The 24901-nt window shown below is 44.5% G+C and overlaps 2 long non-coding RNA genes across 4 annotated transcripts in view; one reads left to right on the top strand and one right to left on the bottom strand.

The window, feature by feature from the left end:
* The window catches only part of LOC129048426 (uncharacterized), a 36564-nt gene extending 28366 nt beyond the window's left edge, over positions 1-8198 (bottom strand). For all 3 annotated transcript variants that reach the window (XR_008510761.2, XR_010141397.1, XR_010141398.1), the window contains exons 1-2: positions 8002-8198; positions 5044-5134 (exon numbers count right to left, since the gene is read on the bottom strand). This is a non-coding gene — a long non-coding RNA (uncharacterized LOC129048426). The remainder of the gene's footprint in view (positions 1-5043; positions 5135-8001) is intronic.
* Positions 8140-24006, top strand: LOC129048428 (uncharacterized). Its single transcript, XR_008510763.2, has 3 exons — positions 8140-8414; positions 10201-10393; positions 23824-24006. It is a non-coding gene; the product is annotated as an uncharacterized LOC129048428 (long non-coding RNA).
* The last annotated feature ends 895 nt before the right edge of the window (positions 24007-24901 follow it).

Here is a 24901-nt window from a genome sequence, read left to right on the forward strand (position 1 = left end):
TCAGCAGTTTCTGATAAAGTTGAGAATGTGAGCCGGGCGCAGTGGCTCACCGCTGTAATCCCAGCACTTTGGGAGGCCAAGGCAGGGGGATTACTTGAGGTCAGGAGTTCCCAATCAGCCTGGCCAACATGGTGAAATCCCATCTCTACTAAAAACACAAACATTAGCCAGGGAAAAACACAAAAAAATAGCCTGCACCTGTATTCCCAGCTACTCGGGAGGCTGGGGCAAGAGAATCGCTTGAGCCTGGGAGGTAGAGGTTGGAGTGAGCCAAGATCACACCATTGCACTCCAGCCTCGGCAACAGAGCAAGAGTCTGTTTAAAAAAAAAAAAAAAAAAAAAAAAAAAAAAAAGAGAATAAGCTTATAATATGATCCAGCAATTCCACTCCTAGGCATTTACCCAAGAACAATAAAAACACATGTTCACAGAGACTTTTACATGAATAGTCCTAGCAGCTTCATGTATAATAGCCAAGAACTGTAAACAACTCACATATCTCCCGACTGGTGAATGGATACATAAATTGTGGTATAGACAATGGAATGCTACCCAACAACACAATGTAAAACATTGATGCCGGCCGGGCACAGTGGCTCACCCCTGTAATCCCAGCACTTCGGAAGGCCGAGGAGGGAAGATCACGAGGTCAGGAGATCGAGACCATCCTGGCTAACATGGTGAAACCCGGTCTCTACTAAAAAAATACAAAAAATTAGCCAGGTGTGGTGGCTGGTGCCTGTAGTCCCAGCTACTCAGGAGGCTGAGGCAGGAGAAAGGTGTGAACTCAGGAGGCAGAGCTTGCAGTGAGCCGAGATCGAGCCACTGTACTCCAGCCTGGGCAACAGAGCGAGATTCCGTCTCAAAACAAAAAAAAACTGATGCAAAAAACCACATAGAACAGTCTTAAAAATTCGCTGCATAAAAGCAGCAAGACACAAATGAGTACATACTATAGGATTACATTTAAAAGAAATTCTAGAAAAAGCCAAACTAATCTATAATATAGTTGCTGCCTGGGTTGTAGGGGAGTTGAGATTTTCTGCAAAAGGACATGAGAGAACTTTCTGGAGTAATAGAAATATTATTTCTTTTTTTTTTTAGCCCAAAAGTGAAAATATTGATTTTATTATCATTATTTTTTAGAGATGAGGTCTGACTGTGTCACCCAGGCTGGAATGCGGTGGCACCATCATGGCTCACTGCAGCCTCAACCTCCCAGCCTCAAGCCATCCTATCACCTCAGCCTCCCAAGTAGCTGGGACTACAGGTACATGCCATAATGCCCACTTAACTTTTTGTATTTTTTGTAGAGACAGGGTTTCACCATGTTGCCCAGGCTGGTCTTGAACTCCTGAACTCAGGCCATCTGCCCACCTGGCATGTGCCACACTGCATCTGGCCTGGAAATATTCTACATGTTGATTGTAAAGATGAATACACAAATGTACAAATGTATCAAAACTCAACTATTTGCACACTTTAATTGGGTTCATTTTCTTTGTAAGTTGATTTAAGGAAAGATCAGGTCTTGTCTTCCTTCTACTATATGGTTAGCTATGGAGAAAGCTCTACCCCTAAAGCAATGAGCTTTAGGGAGTGGCTGTGATTGCCCAGCTCTGACTGTGATTAGATTTTATTAGGGTGAAATTGTAGGGAAATTGATCTGATTGTAGATCTAAGCTACATTTTTCTTTTTTTTTTTTTTTTAGACTGACTCTTGCTCTGCTGCCCAGGCTGGAGTGCAGTGGTATAATCTCGGCTCATTGCAACCTCTGCCTCCCAGGTTCAAGCGATTCTCCTGCCTCAGCCTCCTGAGTAGCTGGGATTACAGGTGCCATGCCTGGGTAACTTTTGTATTTTTACAGGGGTTTCACCATGTTGGCCAGGCTGGTCTCGAACTCCTGGCCTCAAGAGATCCACCCACCTCGGCCTCCCAAAGTGCTGGGATTACAGGCGTGAGCCAGCGTGCCCAGCTAAGCTACACTTTTCATTATCAATAATAAAAGAGGTACCTTCAGAAGTACTATATAACTTGCTGATTCAGACATTTATTTCTGTCCAGATCCCTCACTCTCCTCACCCATGCTAGAATGTAAGCTCCACAAGAGCAAGACTTTTCATTTACTTTTGTTCATAGCACATAGTACATGTCAAAAAGATATGACAGATGCCTATCTGTCATCTTCTGTGTCTGTCTTCTCATTTCACTCTAAACTCAGAAGGGAAAGATGGCATTTATTTGTCTCCTAAAATTCCAACACTTTTTTTTTGAGACGGATTCTCGCTCTGTTGCCCAGGCTGGAGTGCAGTGGCGTGATCTCGGCTCACTGCAAGCTCCACCTCCTGGGTTCATGCCATTCTCCTGCCTCTGCCTCCCGAGTAGCTGGAACTACAGGCGCCCGCCACCATGCCTGGCTAATTTTTGGTATTTTTAGTAGAGACGGAGTTTCACCGTGTTAGCCAGGATGGTCTCGATCTCCTGACCTCGTGATCCGCCCGCCTCAGCCTCCCAAAGTGCTGGGATTACAGGCATGAGCCACTGCGCCTGGCCAACACTCTCCTCTTACAGATAGTAACAACAGCCTACCAATAAACCATAAATCAGCCAACATCTACTGGGTACTTATTATGTGTCAGTTTTACACAATGTGTAAAAATGTGTATATACATTTTATTTTTCAATCCTCATAATGACCTAATGAAATGGGTACTATTGAGATTTCCATTTTGGAAATGACAAAACCAAGGCTCAGATAGGTTAAGTGACTCGCCCATGGTCACACAGTTAGTAGGCGGAGAACTAAATTTTGATTCCGAGTAAGCGAATCCCAAAATGATGGCCCTACACACTACTGCTTTCATTCTTCCCTGGCTCCAGTCCATTGTCCTCACAGCAGCCTGAGCAAGATTTATGTTTAAAATCAGTATCTGGGGCTGGGCACAGTGGCTCACACCTATAATCCCAGCACTTGGGAGGCTGAGGCTGGCAGATCAGTTGAGGTCAGGAGTCTGAGATCAGCCTGGGCGACATGGTGAAATCACATCTCTCCTGAAAATATGAAAATTAGCCGGGTGTGGTGGCAGATGCCTGTAATCCCAGCTACTTGGGAGGCTGTGGCAGGAGAATTGCTGAATCCCAGGAGGTGGAGGCTGCAGTGGGCTGAGATTGCCCCCACTGCACTCTAGCCTGGGTGACAGAATGAGACTCCATGTCAAAATAAATAAAATCAACATCTGCTTATAAAGCCCTGCACAACCTGCCCCTGCCATCCTTTCCAATGTCATGAGGGAGCAACTTCCCCCTCACTTACCTCATGAAGACCATCGTGATCTTCCTTTGGGTTCATCACATGGCTTCCTGCCTCAGGACCTTGACACATGCTGTTTTCTTTGCACAGATCCCTCCCTCACCCCAACACAACTCATTCCTCAGGCTCTGTTAAAACACCACACTTTTGGAGAGGCTTCCCTGACCCCTCTTTTCCATATCCAAACAGACCTATTACTCTCTTTCATTTTAACCTAGGTTTTACAGCCACAGCACTTGTCACAATTTGAAGTTATCTTCCTATTTCTGGGTATAACTGGTATATCCTGCTTCACCAGATGAAGTGAAACTAATTCATACTGCCTTCTTCAAGTCAGAACTGGCTCTCGTTTCCACTTGCCACATTTCCAGGAAGCTCGTTACCTCTCTTGAGTTTTTCTCCTTCTATCACATTGCCCCAAAACTTCAGGGATTTACTTAGCTTGAAGGAGTCAATTCTGATCTCAAATAATTTGACAAGTATAAGATAGAGCCTCTGATCAGTTTACAAGTTTACTGGTTTTGTTTTTAACTGTTATTGCTCCTCATGTTGTTAAAAACTAGCCCCGGCCAGGCCCACTGGCTCACACCCGTAATCTCAGCACTTTGGGAGGCTGAGGCAGGAGGATCACTTGAGCCCAGGAGTTTGAGATCAGACTGGGCAACATAGTGAACCGCCCCCCATGTCTCTATAAAACATAGAACAATTAGCTGGGCATGCTGGCACACGCTTGTAGTCTTAGCTGTGTGGGAGGTGAGAGGAGAGAGGGTCGCTTGAGCTCAGGAGGTCAAGGCTGCAGTGAGCTGTACCTGTACCACCATAGTGAGACTCTGTCTCTAAATTTAAAAAGTAAAATAAATAAATAAAAATGAAATTGGATGGCTTTGAGAGACCTGCTGGCAGAGATAACACCTAGGGTCCTGAGGGGAAGCTCATGAGGAGGGAAGAGGTCTCAGGTCACCCTCCTGCAGCCGATGCTTTGAGGAGAAACAAGGAGTCAGCCAGTAGTTTACAGGTGAGCCCTGGGGAGACAGGTAAGGGAGTCGGGAGTCAAGCAGAGATGTGCTCTCTGGAAAAGCTCCCAGGGGGTAGTAGCTTCAGCTGGATCCCACAGCAGACTTGGGTGTCAGTTTACCCCAAACTTCTCTACACTCTGAAGTGAAAGGGACAGGGCCACAAAACTGATAGAAAGGAGTCTTAGTGGATCTGAGCAGAACCTGACTGCCAAATGCTACAAAGGGAAATCCTGCAAACTGGAGAGCGGGATAAAGCATGGGGATCTGGACAGTCAAGGTGGGTGTAGAAGGTGGGGGCCAGGGAGATGACCTTCGTCCAGTCTGGGGCTAAGCCACCCTTGAACCTGTCACCCAGACATGGTGAATCCTCTTCGGAAACCACTGCTGACCAGGTCAATATCTTACCTAAGTAGAACTGGAAGTCCCAGGGGATGAGCTGTGGCCCAAGAACAGGGGACAGTGTGTGAGCCACCATGCCTGGTGTGAGCCACCGTTCCTGGCTCTGTCTCCATTTGAAAGGTTCTAAAACACTGCATCTACCATAAAGCTCTCCTTTCATTTCTTCCCAGTAAGTTCCTTGGCCTCTATCCAAGTGTGCCCACCTCCTCCCTAAGGCTGATTACCAGGAGGAATTAGGAAAAGCAGCTTCTGTCAAGCCACACACACACAAATGCCTTTTTCATTCCTTGCCCTCGAGTCATGCATGCCCACTTACCCTCTCATGACCAAGAAGGGTTACCCAAGTGCTTCTTTCCAACACAAAGGCAATCTGCTCCCAAATAATTGAGAATGTCCCTAGAAAGAAACTGTGAGAAACTTTTAAATAGAGGCTCATTTCAGATTTTAAAAGAAAAGAATACCGTTTACTAAGTGTTCACAAGCTGCATATTGGTCTGCCTGGCTTAAGCCTCAGGTCTTCTGCTTTTTTGTAAACCCAGGGCTTCCCATGATGGGCATTCAATACGTATTTGTTGGATGAATGAATGAGTCACCAACTCCTGAATAAAACTATCAGTAAGCTAGGACAAGAGTTTGAGAACCAAAAAATTAACAGAATTATCTCATCATTGTATAAAATGCTGATCACTGGTGGATATGTATGTGTGCATATACATGCAATTTTACAGAAGTTTTCTTCTTTTTAAAGAAGAGCCCCTCGGGCCGGACACTATGGCTCATGCTTGTAATCCCAGCACTTTGGGAGACCAAGGTGGGTGGATCACCTGAGGTCAGGAGTTCAAGACCAGCCTGGCCAACACGGTGAAACCCCAACTCTACTAAAAATATACAAAAATTAGCCAGGCATGGTGGCGGGCTCCTGTAGTCCCAGCTACTCAGGAGGCTGAGGCAGGAGAATTGCTTGAACCCAGGACGTGGAGGCTGCAGAGCCGAGATAGCATCGCTGCACTCCAGCCTGGGAAACAGAACGAGACTCCATCTCAAAAAAAAAAAAAAAAAAAAAAAAAAAGCCCCTCCTTTGTATTTTGAAAGTCTAAAAAAAAGATTTCAGACACTCAAAATGGCATAAAAAGTAATATAAGAAATACCAGGAAACCCACTATAAAGCTTAAGAAATAACACGGCTGGGTGCAGTGGCTCATGTCTGTAATCCCAGCACTTTGGGAGACTGAGGTGGGAGGATCGCTTGAGCAGGAGGTCAAGGCTGCGGTGAGCTATGATTGCACCACTGCACTCCAGCCTGGGTGACAGAGCAAGACCCTGTCTCAAACAAGTAAAGTAGTAGAAACCACCTGCGTATGCCTTCTCACTTTCTTTCCCACCCGAAGGAACCACTGTCTTGAGTTAAAGAAACTTCCGCAGTCCTGGGAGGGATGGCTCAACATGCTTGCCTTTTCCTCTTAATCACAGGTGATTAAGCCAAGGTGGACACCTGGCACACCTGTGCCAATCAGTTTCTTCCTCCCAGGAATTTACAAATGAGAGCCTGAGCTAATTTGCTGTGATGAGCAAAACTGACAGGTCATGCTAATTCCAGGGCTCAGACTTTTTTCTAGGGGTGTGGCCATCATGAGCCCTGTGCAAGAAGAGTGTGAATAACTGGAAGGAAAAAGAAGACAGAGCAGACACACAGAGAAAGGAAAAGGAGGAGAGGAAAGAAAGAGGAAAAGAGGCTTTTTTTTTTGCCTTATTTCTAAATCATTTTCCAATTCCCCTCTCCACCCCTCTAAAGCCTGCCTGCTTTTGCTATTTCTGATTTGTGAGAGTTCTTTATAACCTTCCCATGACCTCCACTTTTCCTTGAACTAGTATGGGTGGATTCTATGATTTTTAACTCAATTATCCTTGAGATACACTTCCCCACCAAAAAAAATTTTTTATTCACTAATTACAAGTGGACAAAGTTCTTAGGATCATATAACTTATTTTTAAGTTCAGTGGTTCGATCCTAGCTCACTGCAGCCTCAAACCCTTGGGCTCAAGTGATGCCCCCGCCTCAGCCTCCTGACTAACTGGGACTACAGGTGTGTGCCATCACACCCAGCTAACTTAAAAAAAAAAAAAAAAAAAAAAAATTTAGAGGCTGGGTGCAGTGGCTCATGCCTGTAATCCCAGCACTTTGGGAGGCCAAAGTGGGAGGATCACTTGAGCCCAGGAGTTTGAGACCAGCCTGGGCTACATAGTAAAACCCCATGTCTACTAAAAATAGAAAAAAATTAGCCGGGCACAGTGGTGAGCATGTGTAGTCCCAGCTACTCGGGAGGCTGAGGCACGAGAATCATTTGAACCCTGGAGGCAGAGGTTGCAGTGAGCCAAGATCATACCACTGCACTCCAGCCTGGGTGACAGAGAGAGACTCTGTTAAAAAAAAAATATATATATATATATATTTTTTTTTTTTTTTCTTTTTTTAAGAGATCCACCCACCTTGGCCTCTCAAAGTGTTTGATTACAGGTGTGAGCCACCACACCTGGCCTTCTTTTTCTTCTACTTTTAGAGTCATAGTATTGCTTTGTTGCCCAGGCTGGAGTGGAGTGGTATAATCATAGTTCACTGAAGCCTCCAATTCCTGGGATCAAGCAATCCTTCTACCTCAGCCTCCCAAGTAGCTGGGACCACAGGTGTGAGCCATCACCATGCCTGGCTAATTAGAAACTTTTTTTTGTAGAGACAGGGTCTCACTGTATTGCCAGGCTGATCTGAAACTCCTGCTCTCAGAAGACCCTTCTGCCTTGGACTCCCAAAGTGCTGGGATTATAGGCATGAGCCACCATGCCAGGCCCAAAAAAGTTTTTTTTTTTTTCCCCTGAGAAAGGGTCTTTGCTCTGTCACCCAGAGTACAGTGACACAATCTTGGCTCACTGCAACCTCCACCTCCCAGGCTCAAGTGATTCTCCTGCCTCAGCCTCCCGAGCAGCTGGGATTACAGGTGCGAACCACTACCGCCGGCTAATTTTTGTATTTTTAGTAGAAACGAGGTTTCACCATGTTGGCCAGGCTACTCTTGAACTTCTGACCTCAAATTATCCACCCGCCTCAACCTCCCAAAGTGCTGGGGTTATAGGCATGAGCCATCATGCCCAGCCACACACAGTCTTTATCAAGCTTATAAAGTCAGAGATGTGCAGATCCCTGGTTACCTCTTTGACCTCATTGCACCATTCTCCCCATCCCGTCTTGGCCTGAAAGCCCCCTGCATCTGCCGTCCCTTACCATTTCCAGCACACCGTCAGGGCCTCTGCACTTAGAGACTTCAGCCTGGACTGCCCTTCCGCAGGTAGTTGAATGACTAACCTTATGCTGGTTCTCTGCTTAAAGGTCCTCTCCACCACCCTGTGGCAGACTGCCACAGTTACTACTTGAGACCGTCACTACGACAGTTACTACTGTTACTACTTGAGACCCTCATTACGTCATTAAGAGACTGAACAAAAGGATGAATGTAGAAATGAAAACGTAAGACAAAAGAAACTGTTTTAAAGGAAGCGGCCAGGGGAAGAAGAGAGCTCCCCGCTTCTAGTGAGCAAAGGCAGCAGCCTCTGGGCTTCTACAGCCCTTCGTATTTATTGTGTAGAAACAGCAGGGAGGAGGAGGTAATGATTGGTCAGCTGCTTAACTGATCACAGGTTCGTATTATTACTAACAGGCTTCAGATGTACCTAGTCACAAGAAACACTGCACGTGGGGCGTGACTGCCCTCAGCATTCCTTCTGGGTGGCAGATGCAGTTTGTCGGTCTGCCAACATTCTGCATTCATGAGAAACAGTTTGTTGCTTACTCATATAGCCTCCAGTGATATACTGAGTTGATCACGACCCTCAATCTTTCTGCCTCCAACACCACCCCACTTAAAATATCAGCCACCAGCCACCACTCTCTATTTCCTATCCTGCTCTACTTCTTAGCATTTATCATCACCTATGTGGCAGGAGCCAAAATAGGTGATAGCTAAAATCTCAGCAACTTGGGGTGCTGAGGCAGGAGGATCCTTTGAGCCCAGGAGTTGGAGGCTGTACTGAATTATGATCATTCCACTGCACTCCAGACCAGGCAACAGGGCAAGACCCCATCTCTAAAAAAAATAATGAATAATAAAGAAATATTATCACCTATATCTATGTCTATATGTAGATCTCTCTTTCTCTTTCTCTCTCTGTAATATATATTTTTTGAGACAGTCTTGCTCTGTTGCCCAGGCTGGAGTGCAGTGGTGTAATCTTGGCTCACTGCAACCTCTGCCTCTTGAGTTAAAGTGATTCTCCTGCCTCAGCCTCCTGAGTAGCTGGGATTACAGGTGCCTGCCACCATGCCTGGCTAATTATTGTACTTTTAGCAGAGATGGGGTTTCACCATATTGACCAGGCTGGTCTCAAACTCCTAGCCTCAAGTGATTGCCCGCCTCTGCCTCCCAAAGTGTTGGGATTACAGGTGTGAGCCACCATGCCCGGCCTCTTTCTGTATACATGTTTGTTTAGTTTGCCCCCCCACCACCACCCCCCACCATTAAATTGTAAGCTCTATGAAAGCAGGGATCCTGTCTATTTTATTCTCTGCTGTATCTGTGGTGACTAGAACAATAAAAGGTACTCAGTAAATATTTATAGCTGGAACAAAGCAAACAGGTATGTTTCAATGGGAGAGAAGAGGTCTGGTGTTGCAGAGGTAGAGTGAGTCCTTGTAGGGTCTCTCAGTTCTGCCACTAATCTCTAGCTGAGTGACTCTGCACAGGTTATGTAACCTCTCTGAACCTCTGTCTTCATCTGTCAAATGGTGATGATAACAGTACCTGTTCACGCCTGTAATCCCAGCACTTTGGGAGGCTGAGGTGGGCAGATTATGAGGTCAGGAGATCGAGACCATCCTGGCCAACATTGTGAAACCCCATCTCTACTAAAAATACAAAAATTAGCTGGGCATGGTGGCATGCGCCTGTAGTCCCAGCTACTCAGGAGGCTGGGGCAGAAGAATCACTGGAACCTGTGAGGCGGAGGTTGCAGTGAACCAAGATCACACTACTGCACTCCAGCCTGGCAACAGAGCGAGACTCTGTCAAAACAAAACAAAACAAAAGCACACAAAAAAACAGTACCTGTGAGCTACAGAAAGTTGTTGGGGGTATTAACTGGAGTCCTGGGTTGAATGAAGTACCTGGAAGTGAGAAATAGCAGCTATAGTGACTGTGTATTGTGTTAGCAGGGGAGGGGAGACAAGACTCAGAACCCGGATGCTTAGGGGAGGGCAACCCTCCTGCAGCAAGGGAGAGGACAAGGGGGAGGTCCTGGGCAAAGCTCAGCGGCTACAGGCAGGATATCTGGGCTGGAGGCACAAGTTGCTGGACTGGATGATGATAGCTGGCAATCCAGGTCAAATCTTTTCTTGAAAATCAGTTTTTCGTATCTCCCAACCTCATAGGGTTTCTCTGAGGATCAAGAAAATGTATTGCATACAAAGAAGCTCTCTTTAAACCGTAAAGCACTGCATAAAGGCTTTTATGATGATTTCCCAATTTTGCCCATGGCTGGCTGGATAAATACATACTCGTCCTGTCCCTCTCAGCAGAAGCTGCTTTATTCTCCAGAAACTCGTGTTCCTGGGGCCTGGACAGGTAGGAACATGGATGATTATCTGCATCTATCTCTGCTCCAAAGACCCAATTTCCCCCAATTGATTTTATGTTATTTTAAGCCTATGTTAACATGGGCTCTTAGCAGAACAAATGCACTTCTTCTATTATTCCTTTATCATATTATAATTCCTTTAGGAGATATTATTTACTTTTGAAAAATGGCTAGGTTTTTCTAATACAAACATTATCCTGACCTGTTGATAGAATCCCTTTGTTCAGTTTATGCTGTTAAACATATATATTACTTTGGCTCATTTTTACTCCTGTAATCCTCTCCCTTGTCTAACCTCCACAGCATCATTATGATATAAATTGTGGAACTACTTTCTTTTACTTACCATTATTCATGCCTTCATTTGATCATTTGTTCACTCAACAAACATCTATAGAGTGCCCACAATGTGCCAGGCACTGTTGTATTGAGGTTAAGCAGCTGACCCAACAGATTTAATCATCAGAACTACGAAGGAAAATAAATCAGGGGATGGGGTCGAGGGTTTTGACTATAGGGGTTTCAACATTAACCAGGGATGGCCTGAAAGGGCTCATGTGAAGATGACCTTTTTTTTTTTTTTTAAGCAATGAGGTCTTCCTGTGTTGCCCAGGCTGGCCTCAAACTCCTGGGCTCAAGCAATCCTCCACATCAGCCTCTCAAATAGCTGAGACTGCAGATGTGCACCACCACACTCTGCTCAAAGTGACATTTTTGTAACGATGTGAAGGAATTAGAGGACAGTTCCAGTATCTTGCAGAGGAAGTGGGAACAGCAGGTACACAGGCCCTGGGAAAATGAGTTGGGAGAGAAAACATCAAGGGAACAGAATGAGGAGGGGGCACAGTGGGAGATGCGTGCTCATGGAAGGGAATGTGCAGGGGGTCACTGTCAAGCCTGACTTTCTTTTTTTTTTTGAGATGGAGTTTTGATCTTGTTGTCCAGGCTGGAGTGCAATGGCGCGATCTCAGCTCACTGCAACCTCCACCTCCTGGGTTCAAGCGATTCTCCTGCCTCAGCCTCCCCAAGTAGCTGGGATTACAGGTGCCTGCCACCACACCCAGTTAATTTTGTATTTTTAGTAGAAACGGGGTTTCTCCATGTTGATCAGGCTGGTCTGGAACTCCTGATCTCAGGTGATCCGCCTGCCTTAGCCTTCCAAAGTGCTGGCATTACAAGCGTGAGCCACCACGCCTGGCCAAGACTGACTTGCTTTCTGAGTGAAATGGGCAGCTGTGCAGAGGTTCTGGTGTTAGGAGTGGCACAATCAGACCAACACTGTAACAGGGTCACCCTGGCTGTTCTGTTGGTGATAGTCTGAAGCAGAGCTGTTCTTCAGCCAGTAGGGACTAGAACCTGGCATTCTTTCTGCCTTTTTTTTTTTTTTTTTTTTCTGAGACAGAGTCTTGCTCTGTTGCCCACACTGGAGTGCAGTGGCATGATCTTGGCTCACTGCAACCTCCGCCTCCTGGGTTCAAGGGATTCTCCTGCCTCAGCCTCCCAAGTAGCTGGGATTACAGGCGCCCGCCACCACATCCGGCTAATTTTTGTATTTTTAGTACAGACAGGGTTTCACCATCTTGGCCAGGATAGTCTCGAACTTCTGACCTCAAGTCATCTACCGGCCTCAGCCTCCCAAAGTGCTAGGTTTACAGGCATGTGCCACCACACCTGGCTCTTCCTGCATATTTTTACAGCACCTTGGTCTGAAGGAGACAAGGGTGCACACAGGGAGACAGATCAATCAGAGAGCCATGGCAACCATGCAAATGAGACATTTGGGTGGCGGGGACCACGGAGGTGGCAGCAGATGTGGTGAGAAGTGGTCGGATTCTGGACATGTCAGTTATTATACTGGAAATGTGACTTCACTAGTATGACATCCATTGGGTTTAAATCATTCATACTGAACACTCAGAAGGCTAGCATTCATTATTTCCTGTGATTTTTCCTGTGATGTCTCATCCCAAATTCCACCCAACAATTTCAGTGAAGCCACTTTCTCCCACCTTCTGGACTCCACAGACGCAGCTCCTCTGCGATACCTTTCCTTCCTCAAAGGCCTGGCCGGGGACCCTGCTTCCCAAATGGACACTCTTCCCACGGTGTACCTCAGCCTCTGGCTCCCTAACCTTCTGGATTTATTTTTTTTCTTTTTTATTTTTTTTGAGACAGAATCTCACTGTGTCACCCAGACTGGAGTGTGTAGTGTTGTGATCTCGGCTCACTGCAGTCTCCACCTCCAGGTTCAAGCAATTCTCCTGCCTCAGCCTCCTGAGTAGCTGGGATTGCAGGCATGTGCCACCACACCCAGCTAATTTTTGTATTTTTAGTAGATACGAGGTTTCATCATGTTGGCCAGGCTGGTCTTGAACTCCTGACCTCAGATGATCCGCCTGCCTCGGCCTCCCAAAGTGCTGGGATTACAGGCATGAGCCAGTGCTCCTGGCCCCTTCTGGATTTCATTGACATTACAAATGCATGTGCTTTGACTTGAAAATGAAACAAAAATACCTTCATTTTCTCTCCAAAAGCTTGACTGGTTAAAGCTGATCAAGGGTGAAAATGGCACTTTAAAAGTCATCAACCTAAGTGTATAACCTAAATTATGCCATTGGTACACGAAGTGGAGTTTCTACATGAAACACTGTGATAGAGAGTGGAGCTGGATGCTGTGTCATGTTATCAGCCAAGCTGCTGTCTCCCCAGGACTGCAACCCTCAGGACACCACCTGGCATTTTGCTCTCAGTAGCTTTAAATATCCTTAGTGATGGTCTAACGCAACTCCCACAGGAACACTGTTTGCTGCTTTCTTTTGTAGTTCTCAGTAATAGGAGTCCTTTTTTTTTCCCTAACGACGAATGCACAACCTGATCTTGTGTTTTTGTTTCCCGCATTGCATGCATTTCATGCTGTCGTGTTTTGTGTTCTTATTTTCTAAAGATGTAGAAAAAAGAATAGACATCTACGGGTGTAAATACATGCCTATAAAACCATCCACTATCCTGAGGGTGGATAATAATAATACTACAAACTACAAAATTGATTATACGTCACTGAGTGTTGTCAACTCTTTACATTTTATTCCAGTATGTTCCATGAATAGAACCAGGAAAATTTTAAATCCCGATTAAACAACACTCATTTTCTGACCCAAACCAAACTGAGCTTCCTTTCCTGTTTCCCCAGAGAATATAAAGGGATACAGTTAAACTGCCATGGAGCCAGTGTTTTTTTTTTTTTTAATTTTGAGACAGAGAAAAAAAAATACCCAACAAACCTTTTTCCTTTCCAGTTTTGCTTTATATTCTTCATATACTTTTAATGTTGTTTTTGCTTATAGCAAACAAATATAATAATGATAATAACAGGCCGGACACAGTGGCTCACGTCTGTAATCCCAACACTTTGGGAGACTGAGGTGGGTAGATCACCTGAGGTCAGGAGTTCAAGACCAGCCTGGCCAAACCCCATCTCTACTAAAAATACAAAATTTAGCTGGGTGTGGTGGCAGGCGCCTGTAATCCCAGCTACTTGGGAAGCTGAGAACCGCTTGAACCTGGGAGGCAGAGGTTGCAGTGAGCCGAGACAGTGCCATTGCACTCCAGCCTGGGCAACAAGAGCAAAACTCCATCTCAAAAAAAAAAAAAAATGATAATAATAAAATCAACCACCTACAACCCACACTCATGTCATTAACCTTGAGTCATCCTGGGGTGACAGGGGGTGGTGACAATGAGTGTTCTACTTGAATCCTGTTCCATCACTTGATAACTTTTGGGTTTTATTTTATTTTTTTTTTAGAGATGGGGTCTTGCTCTGTCACCCAGGCTAGAGTGCAGTGGCACAATCATAGTTCATTGCAGCCTCCAGCTCCTGGGCTCAAGCAATCTTCCCAGCTCAGCCTCCTGATCCCTGTGGTCAGATGGAGGATACTGTGATTGATGAGATCCACAAGAAATGGGAGAGAGGTGATTCCCCTAAGTAAGTGATGCTTACAGAAAAATACAACATAGTCACCTCCATTCCAAAACCATAACCTCAACAAAAGAAAACATAAAGTCCACTGCTTGTGTGAGGTAGAAAAGTCCACCAGGGCCAGGCGTGGTGGCTCACGCCTATAATCCCAGCACTTTGGGAGGCTGAGGTAGGTGGATCACGAGGTCAAGAGATGGAGACCATCCTGGCCAACATGGTGAAACCCCGTCTCTACTAAAAATACAAAAATTAGCTGAGTGTGGTGGCATGCACCTGTAGTCCCAGCTACGTGGGAGGCTGAGGCAGGAGAATCTCTTGAACCTGGGAGGTGGAGGTTGCAGTGAGCCGAGATCGTGCCACTACACTCCAGCCCAGATGACAGAGCAAGACTCCGTCTAAAAAGAAAAAAGAAAAGAAAAAGAAAAATCCACCAGAACTTTCTTACTTAGACAACTTTACTTCTTCATAAGGTTGTTTGTTTTTGCTCATTGTAAATATTGTTCCATAATATAAGCAGCAGAGACTCAATGGTTAAGAATCTACCCAACTAAACTGTCAATCAAACAGGAGGCATAATAAGGACATTTTTAGACTGGTAAAGTTTCAAAATATTATGTCCTATGTACTATTTCTTAGGACTACCCTAGAAAACATGCCTCATTTAAATGAGGGAAAAAATTTTTTTTTTTTTTTTGGAGACAGAGTCTTGCTCTGTTACCTAGGCTGGAGTGCAGTGGTATAATCTTTGCTCACTACAACCTCCGCCTCCTGGGTTCAAGCAATTCTCCTGCCTCAGCCTCTCAAATAGCTGAGATTGCAGGTGTGCACCACCATACCTGGCTAATCTTTATATTTTTTGCAGAGACAGGGTTTCACCATGTTGGCCAGGCTGGTCTCAAACTCCCGACCTCAGGTGATCCACCTACCTTGGCCTCCCAAAGTGCTGGGATTATAGGCATGAGCCACTGCACCTGGCCAGGAAATAAATTTTTAAGAAAAAGATTAGGAATATCCTAGAGGATATACCTCATTTAAATGAGGGAATTAAAAAAAAAAAAAGACACAGGATGAAGACAGCAGGAAGTCCAGCACAGGAGGTGGAGAAGGAACCCCCAGGGTGGTGGGGAAGAGCCTCCCGGGATGACGGCTCCACAAAGAGCAACCAGGATAGAGGGGGAGCTGGAGGCAGGGGCGTGCAGGAAAGATCAAGAATTCTCAAGGGGGAAAAACAGTAAGATAACAATAAAAATAATAAAAATTATTCAACAAAATAAACAAAAGCCAATAGATAACAATGATTCTGAATTTATTAAGGGACTTATTGTGCTGTGTTGAGAAAGTTAGAAGGTGGCATAATAGGCAAATGTGAAACCAAGTGAACAAAAACTCAAATGTAGAAACAAAGAAGTTCAAATCCATTACTATCTCTAGGGGGGGAATAGAACAAGGCAAAAAATGTATTCATAGTATACTCAATGGCTCTGTTATGAAGAATACTATACAGATCATAAAATGCAAACAATTAAAATTAATTAAACAAAAACTGTGCTACAACCCTATTGATAAGATTGGGGGTATTGAAAAGCAATGTGTGTGTGGAGTGGAAAATAAATAAATGCTTTTCTCCACTTGCACCCAGTATAATTAATAAGTTGACATAGAGAAACTTTTCTATTTTTTATTTATTTTATTTTATTTTTTTGAGACAGAGTCTCGCTCTGTCACCCAGGCTGGAGTGCAGTGATGCAATCCTGGCTCACTGCAACCTCTGCCTCCCAGGTTCAAGCGATTCTCCTGCCTCAGCCTCCCGAGTAGCTGGGATTACAGGCGTGCACCACCAAGGCTGGCTAATTTTTGTATTTTTAGTGGAGATGGAGTTTTACTATGTTGGCCAGGCTGGTCTCAAACTCCTGGACTCAAGCCATCCACCTGCCTCAGCCTCCCAAAGTGCTGGGATTATAGGCATGAGCCACTGCACCCAGCCATTGCCCTTTTTTTTCAAATACACACTATTTGAAGTTTTCCCCCCCACTCAGAGAAACAATGTTATATTTAGTGACTTTCAGGTAATAACAGGAAGTCTCTTTTTCAGGTGCTAAAAGTCTAATCATGTCTATTCTGATATCAAAACTTCAGTCCAGATTTTGCCCTGGGTATATTGGACTGGAATATAGACACCTCCTTCGTAGAAAACAATGATCAAAACCCAAAAATGACATGAAAAGCAACGACGGGAAAGTCCTGGAGCACGAACGGAAGGTGACGGTGGCGGGTGAGGAGTGCAGCTGGAGTGCTGGTGCATGCAGGGAGAGAGCCAGACAAGCAAATCCCATCTCTGTGGCTTTTTGCCTGTGGCCGTGGGCAGTCCATGTAGCATGAAGGCCAGTAGACATGGCAAATCCACAGGCTTTCTGGCATGGGGAGCAAGAAAAATGAAGCCAGAAAACCATGAATGCTGAAGAGAATGACAGGGTCCCAGAGGGAAACGTTTAGAAATGGGATGCTCAAATTATATCTCTGACAGACCCCAGAGGCACACATATGTGAAACAGGCTTAAAGCAGCCCAGTTCAGGAAATTAAATCTAAACTGAGAACACAGCTACCATCCAAGAGACACTCTTCACGCTAAAATTTCCTGCTAACACAAAGGGGGAAAAACACGCATTGGAGAAAAATAACAGAATCCAGAATTTCCACAATTTAATATTTGAATTCCAGGATCAATCTAAAATTACCTGTCACATGAAGAATCAAGAACATGGAATTTGGCTGGGCACAGTGGCTCACACCTGTAATCCCAGCACTTTGGGAGGGCGAGGCGGCTGGATCACCTGAGGTCAGGAGTTTGAGACCAGCCTGGCCAACATGGTGAAACCCCATCTCTACTAAAAATACAAAATTAGCTGGGCATGGTGGCGTGTGTCTGTAGTCCCAGCTACTCAGGTGGCTGAGGCAGGAGAATCCTTGAACCTGGGAGGCAGAGGTTGCAGTGAGCTGAGATCGTGCCACTGCACTCCAGCCTGGGTGACAGAGCAAGACTCTGTCTCAAAAAAAAGAAAAAAAAAGAAAAAGAAAAGAGAAAATGGAATTCATTCTCAAGAAAAAAGAGAATCAATCAAGCCACATCCCAATTTGAACCCAGTTGAAACTCATAGACAGGATTTTAAAGTAGATATTGTAGCTACTGTCAGTGAAGTAAAAGACACATGTTTTCAACTGAAGAAAGTCTCAGCAAATAGAAAATCTCCTCAGAGGAAAGACTAAATGAAATGCAAGATAAGTCAATCAAAATTACCCAGGCCGGGCGTGGTTACTCACGCCTGTAATCCCAACACTTTGGGAGGCTGTGGTGGGAGGATCGCTTGAGCCCACGAGTTTGAGGCTGCAGTGAGCCATGATCATGCCATTGCCCTCCAGCCTGGGCAACAGAGCAAGACCCTGTCACACATACAAAAAAAGAAAATTGACCCCAAATAGTCATAGATAAATATTCTAGAAAAGTTATTGAACTTTTAATGAAATGATAGGCTTTTTTGGGCAGCCCAGCACACAAAAATCTAGTTATTTACAAAAGGGGAAAACTCAGGCTGGCCTTGGATTCCTTTGTGCACTATTTTAACCCATATTAAACAGTAGAACAACACTCACAAGATATTTAAGGAAAGAAAGGGACAAGAGTGGCCTGTTGAGCCTAACTGTCCTTAGGTGTGAGTCTAGAGATACAGTTTTTTGTTTTGTTTTGTTTAGTTTGTTTTGTTTTTGGGACAGTGTCTGTCACTCACTCTGTCGCCCAGGCTAGAGTGCAGTGGTGCGATCCTGGCTCACTGCAACCTCCGGCCCCCCCTCGCCACCCCCCCCCCCCACCCTGGGTTCAAGCGATTCTCCTGCCTCAGCTACCCAAGTAGCTGGGACTATATGTGTGCGCCACCACACGTGGCCAAGATGCAGAGTATATTGATCCTTGCATCATCCTTAAGGACACTACTAGAGTGTCTACTCTAGCTGAGTAAGAAATAATTGGAGTAATGAGGGTAAGATACTCTGAGTGGGTCTTGAATATCCAGAGCCACGGAACTAAGACTAAAACAGATGGGGTGGGAGGAGGGTGACAGAACAGACTGCAAATGGCATATGCTTGACAATGCAGAAAGGATGCTACCGACACAAACAGTGAGTGGGCAAATGAGGTAAGAAGGAGGATAAGCTCATGAACATGTCATCAGTAGTAACTGATCAGCTGGGCGCGGTCGCTCACGCCAGTAATCCCAGCACTTTGGGAGGCCAAGCTGGATGGATCACGAGGTCAAGAGATCAAGACCATCCTGGCCAACATGGTGAAACGCCATCTCTACTAAAAATACAAAAATTAGCTGGGCATGGCGGCGTGCACCTGTAGTCGCAGCTACTTGGGAGGCTGAGGCAGGAGAATTGCTTGAACCTGGGAGGTGGAGGTTGCAGTGAGCTGAGATCGCACCACTTCACTCCAGCCTGGCGACAGAGCAAGACTCTGTCTCAAAAAAAAAAAAAAAAAAAAAGTAGAAACTGGTCGTCAAAGGGTACCGTTTAAACCTGGTCCTTGGCCCCCTTGCCCTCAGATCCAGTCCTCACCCCTTTGCTGCTCTGATCAGTGTCACGAGAAGGCTGGGCCCTGCAAGCTGTGTTTCACAGCTCCTGTGTCTCCTGACTTTTTTCTGGGTCAGCCATGTCAAGACACAAGAGGATAACTGGAAAGTGACAGGAAGGAGAGAAGCTTGGGCAACATTGCCAGTAGCAGCTGCATTGCCTCTGGGGCTAAAACTCCTATCCCACAACATTTTTCTTTTCTTTTCTTTTCTTTTGAGACAGAGTTTCACTAATTTTGTATTTTTAGTAGACACCGGGTTTCATCGTGTTGGCCAGGCTCGTCTCAAACTCCTGACCTCAGGCCATCTGCCCACCTCAGCCTCCCAAAGTGTTGGGATTACAGGCGTGAGCCACCGCACCCGGCCCACACATTTTTCTTAGGTCACAGCTACTACCAGGTAACCCCTGTCCCCAAACAGTCACACCACCTCCTCCCACCCACCTAGAGGAAGTTATGGCTTTCTGGTGCCACTAATCTGTGGGTTCCTACCCAGTCTCATTTGGCTTCTTGACTCTTCTACCACCCATATAACCAATTTCCTGAATTAAAGTCAATCATTAGTTTTTTGTTGTTGTTGCTTTTTCTTTTCTTTCTTTCTTTTTTTTTTTTTTTTCTGTTACCCAGGCTGGAGTGCAATGGCGCGATCTCAGCTCCCTGCAACCTCCGCATCCTAGGTTCAAGCGATTCTCCTGCCTCAGCCCCCTGAGTAGCTGGGACTACGGGCGCATGCCACCACACCCAGCTAATTTTTTTCTTTTTTTTTTGTATTTTTGTAGAGACGGGGTTTCACCATATTGCCCAGGCTGGTCTTGAACTCCTGACCTCAGGTGATCCACCCACCTCGGCCTCCCAAAATGCTGGGATTACAGGCATGAGCCACCGCGCCCGGCCTAAAGTCTTTAAAACCTGAAGTTTTAAATGTTTTAGTGTAATTTCTGTTTTTCTAGATCCTGACTGATACTAAAATTGACAGCTCAAGTAACAAAACTGTAAACATATTAAAAGAACAAAGGTTGGCTAGGCACGGTGGCTCATGCCTGTAATCCCAGCGCTTTGGGAGGCCGAGGTGGGCAGATCACCTAAGGTCGAGAGTTCGAGACCAGCCTGACCAACATGGAGAAACCCCGTCTCTACTAAAAATACAAAATTAGCCAGGTGTGGTGGTGCCTGCCTGTAATCCCAGCTATTCGGGAGGCTGAGACAGGAGAATCGCTTGAACCTGTGAGGCAGAGGTAAGGGTGAGCTGAGATTGTGCCATTGCACTCCAGCCTGGGCAGCAAGAGTGAAACTCTGTCTCAAAAAAAAAAAAAATTTATCATTATAGCCGGGCGCAGCGGTTCACGCCTATGATCCCAGCACTTTGGGATGCCGAGGTGGGTGGATCACTTGAGGTCAGGAGTTTGAGACCAGCCTGGCCAACATAGTGAAACCCAATCTCTACTGGAAAATACAAAAATTAGCCAGGCATGGTGGCACACGCCTGTAGTCCCAGCTTCTCAGGAGGCTGAGGTGGGAGAATTGCTTGGACCCAGGAGGTGGAGGTTGCAATGAGCCGAGATTGTGCCACTGTACTCCAGCCTGGGCAATAGAGTGAGATTCCATCTAAAAAAATAAATAAGTAAGGACCGGGCTTGGTGGCTCACTCCTGTAATCCCAGCACTTTGGGAGGTTGAGGCAGGCGGATCACAAGGTCAGCAGATCAAGACCATCCTGGCTAACACGGTGAAACCCCATCTCTACCAAAAATACAAAAAATTAGCTGGGCATGGTGGCATGTGGCTGTAGTCCCAGCTACTTGGGAGGCTGAGGCCGGAGAATTACTTGAACCTGGGAGGCAGGCTGCAGTGAGCCAAGATCACGCCACTGCACTCCAGCCTGGGTGACAGAGCAAGACTCTATCTCAAAAATAAATAAATAAAAATAAAAATAAAAACTAAATTACAAAATAAAGTTATCATTATAAAGTTGTCTACTAGGAAAAATATACTAATTTTTCTAAATATACTAATATACTAATCTTTCTAAATATACTAATCTTTCTAAATATCAGAAGAACTACATATAAAAAACAAAGCAAAAGCAAACAGGCAAATTTTTAAAAAATGGAAAACAATATAACAGATCTAAGACTAAATATACCTTAGTCACATCTGTGAATACAAATGGGGTTAGCATCCCAACTAAGAGAAAAACATTTTTAAGTTAAATCGTAAGGCAAAACATAATTCTCTCTATCTGAAACACAACTAGAACAGAATATTGAAAATGAAAAGATGAGTAAAGCTGTATTAAGGGAGAGTACACCAGAAGAAAGCAAAGGTCATGGTTTTTTTGTTTGTTTGTTTGTTTTTGGCGCAGTTTCGCTCTTGTTGCCCAGGCTGGAATGCAATGGCGCGATCTCGGCTCACCACAACCTCTGCCTCCCGGGTTCAAGTGATTCTCCTGTCTCAGGCTCCCAAGTAGCTCGGATTACAGGCATGCACCACCACACCTGGCTAATTTTGTCTTTTTAGTAGAGACGGGGTTTCTCCATGTTGGTCAGGCTTGTCTCAAACTCCCGACCTCAGGTAATGCGCCCACCTTGGCCTCCTAAAGTGGTGGGATTACAAGCATGAGCCACCGCGACCGGCCAGGTCATGGCTTTAATTTAATTTTAGGTAAATTGGAGTTCAGGCCAAAAAAAAAAAAGATTAAGTAAGACCAATAAAACACCTTGTAATGATAAGGGTATGATTCACAGTGAAGATATAATAGTTATAAATAACTGAGTACCAAATAACAATGCAATGGCACTCATAAACTTGGAATTACAGGATACAAAAGGAGAAAGAAACAGAATCACGCTGGTTTCATTCCTGACTCTATACTATGACAAATCAAATTAATAAAAATGAAATCAATAATATAGAACTCTCATATAATCTATGTTAAACATGATAGTTCATATATATATATATATATATTCTCTACACATAGAGCATATTCTTATTTCAAGAATATTCAAGAATAGAACATTCAGGAAAACTGAGCACATATGAGGCCACGAAAAAAACCTCAATACATTCCAGAACGTAGAAATAGCATAGGCAACCTTCTTTGGTCACAATGCAATAAAATGATAAATTAATTTTTAAAAACAGATAACAAAAATTCCTTTTCGCCTGAACATTTTTAAAGTTTATCCTATATGAATTTAAAGCAATTCTTCTTAACTCTTGGATCAAAATATAATATTAACCTAAATCACAGGACTTCTAGAAAATAAAAATAACAAAAACAATACATTTTCCACACCTTGGAATCTATGAGATAGTGTTAAGGTAGTAGTGGAAGAGAAATTCATAGGTTTAAATACTTAAATAAATAATAAATAAAAACCAAATGAACCAAGCGTCTAGCTTAGAAAAAAAACAATAAAATAAACTGAAGGAATGTAGAAAGAATGAATTAACAAAAATAAAAACAGAACTTTCTAACTTAGTGAATTAGAAAACAGAAAAAAAAGAAGTAAACTGAATATTTGGGGAAAAGAATTAAAAAATAGAAAAGCACTAGCTAACCTAATACAGAAAAAAGAAGTAGAAAATGTAAATATACAAAATAAGAAAGACTAAGAGAAAAATAACCACGAAACTATATTAAATTAAAACAACCATAAGGAAATACTTTGGTTAACTCCATGAAAGTAAAATTTGAAAACTTGGATGAAAAATACAATTTTCTTGGAAAATAAAATTTAGCAAAATTGATCCCAAACAGAAAAAAAATCAAAGCATTCTGATTCTCATATAACAAAGAGAAAAAGTTGCCAAAGAGTTCCCTCAGAAATGCCCAACTAGTGTCACAGGGACATTCTAAGATACCTTTAAAGAGCAGGTAGCACTCAATTCTGTATAAATTGTTCTAGCATGTAGAAAAGAAGGAATATGCTTGAATTATTTTATGAAATATAACATTGATTTCAGAACCTGAGATGGCACACTTCAACCAAGAAAACTACAAATGCATCTCATGTATTAATGCAAAAATCATAAGAAACAAATAACTTTCAAAAAATTACATGGGAATAATTTGGGGACAATTTTGCGACCACTGTTTAGAAAATGCACACAACTTCGAGTCTGGACCAGTTGACTCAGGTGAACCCTTGGTGCTGGACCTGAAATCAGCCAATGGCCGTGTTCCTCTCCCAGATAGCTGCCCAGCACCACACACTTAACGCACATTCCTTCGTGGGTTCATTCTTCAGCAGGCAGCACAAGGCCATTCACTGCTCCTACTGCCTCTTTTTATATAGTATCAGAAAGTTCCAGAGAGACTGGGCACAGTGGCTCACGCCTGTAATCCCAGCACTCTGGGATGCCGAGGCAGGTGGATCACCTGAGGTCAGGAGTTCAAGACCAGCCTGGCCAACATGGCGAAATACCATCTCTACTAAAAATACAAAAATTAGCTGGGCATGGTGGTGCATACCTATAATCCTAGCTACTCGGGAGGCTGAGGCAGGAGAATCACTTGAACCCAGGAGGCAGAGGTTGCACTGAGCCGTGATCGCACCACTGCACTCCAGCCTGGGTGACAGAGCAAGACTCCGTCTCAAAAAAAAAAAAAAAAAGAAAGAAAGAAAGTACCAGAGAGTTCCAGAACCTTCTTTCAAAACTGGGAGATTCCTGGCCCTTATTCAAGAGGTCCCTCCTATGACTAGCTGCCTCCTCAGATAAACAACATTTCCAGTGATCTTTAATGGATGATTATGGGGTTCTGTGATGCCCTTAGGTGTAACATATTTGTGTATTTTTTGTTTGTTTTGCAGAGATGGGGTCTTGCTATGTGGACTAGGCTGGTCTCAAACTCCTGGGCTCAAGAGATTCTCCTGCCTTGGGCTCCCAAAGTGCTGGGATTACAGGCATGAGCCACCACACCCAGCCCATATTTGTGTTTTAATTGTGGACTTCCTTCACTTTTAGCTCCTTTAAATAAAAGATTCAGGCATTGGAGGTACTGTGTCCTGTTAAGAGGAAGGACACTGGGGTGGGGGGGCTAATAAGCATTTGGCGTCTCCCATATTACACAGTTTAAGTGACTTTTGATGGCTTCAACAGGCAGCCTGGCCTATTAGTACTGCAGCTGGGGACCCACATGGTATCTGGTATTTCTACCACAAGTTAGCTGAGGTATTTGTAAAATCAGCATATTCTTAGGTTTATGTTGTCTAAATCATGACTGCGAAGTTCCCAGGAGGAACTCGACTATCCTGTATTTCCGGGATTTCTCCCCTTTTCGGCTGCACCCAGTTGAGCACTTGCTTGTAAGCCCAGGTCTCCATGCCTAGAACTAATGGTTACCCCAAGGCCCTCTCTTTGCCCTGCAACTGGATGGAATGTATCCCATGAACTCTAAAGGGAACCCAGCAGACAGAACATAGCAGTCACTACCTTTAGAAGAAGCTTCCTCAATTAGTTCTCTTTCAGGCTGGAGTTACTCCCGGGCTGGGTCTCATCCAGCTTCAGGGAAGGGCTGTCAACCCTGACCCCTGACCCCTCAGGCATGGGGTTGGCTTCTGCAGACATTCCCAGGGCACCCCCTTCTGCCAAGCTTGGGTGTGGACGAGTGTAATTAATCGGGTCCTCACCACCAAAGCTTGTTCAGATTTGTCAGTTGGTTGTTTTTTTAATTATTCTGTTTGTCGTTCTTCTCACTGGGGCAGCGGGCTGTTTATCCTACAACACACAGGCAAAGGTGAGTCGTGTTAAATGCAGGGAGGAATTAAGGGAGAAGGATTTGGTTTGATGGGTAATTTTCAGAGGAAACGAAAATCAAGTTTATAGATAAAAACAAGGTAGGAAGCAAAGGATTGGGAGATTTTCAGCCTGTGTTACAAAGAATCGACT

The sequence above is a fragment of the Pongo abelii genome, chromosome 8 (assembly GCF_028885655.2).
Source record: "Pongo abelii isolate AG06213 chromosome 8, NHGRI_mPonAbe1-v2.0_pri, whole genome shotgun sequence".
Lineage (NCBI taxonomy): Eukaryota > Metazoa > Chordata > Mammalia > Primates > Hominidae > Pongo > Pongo abelii.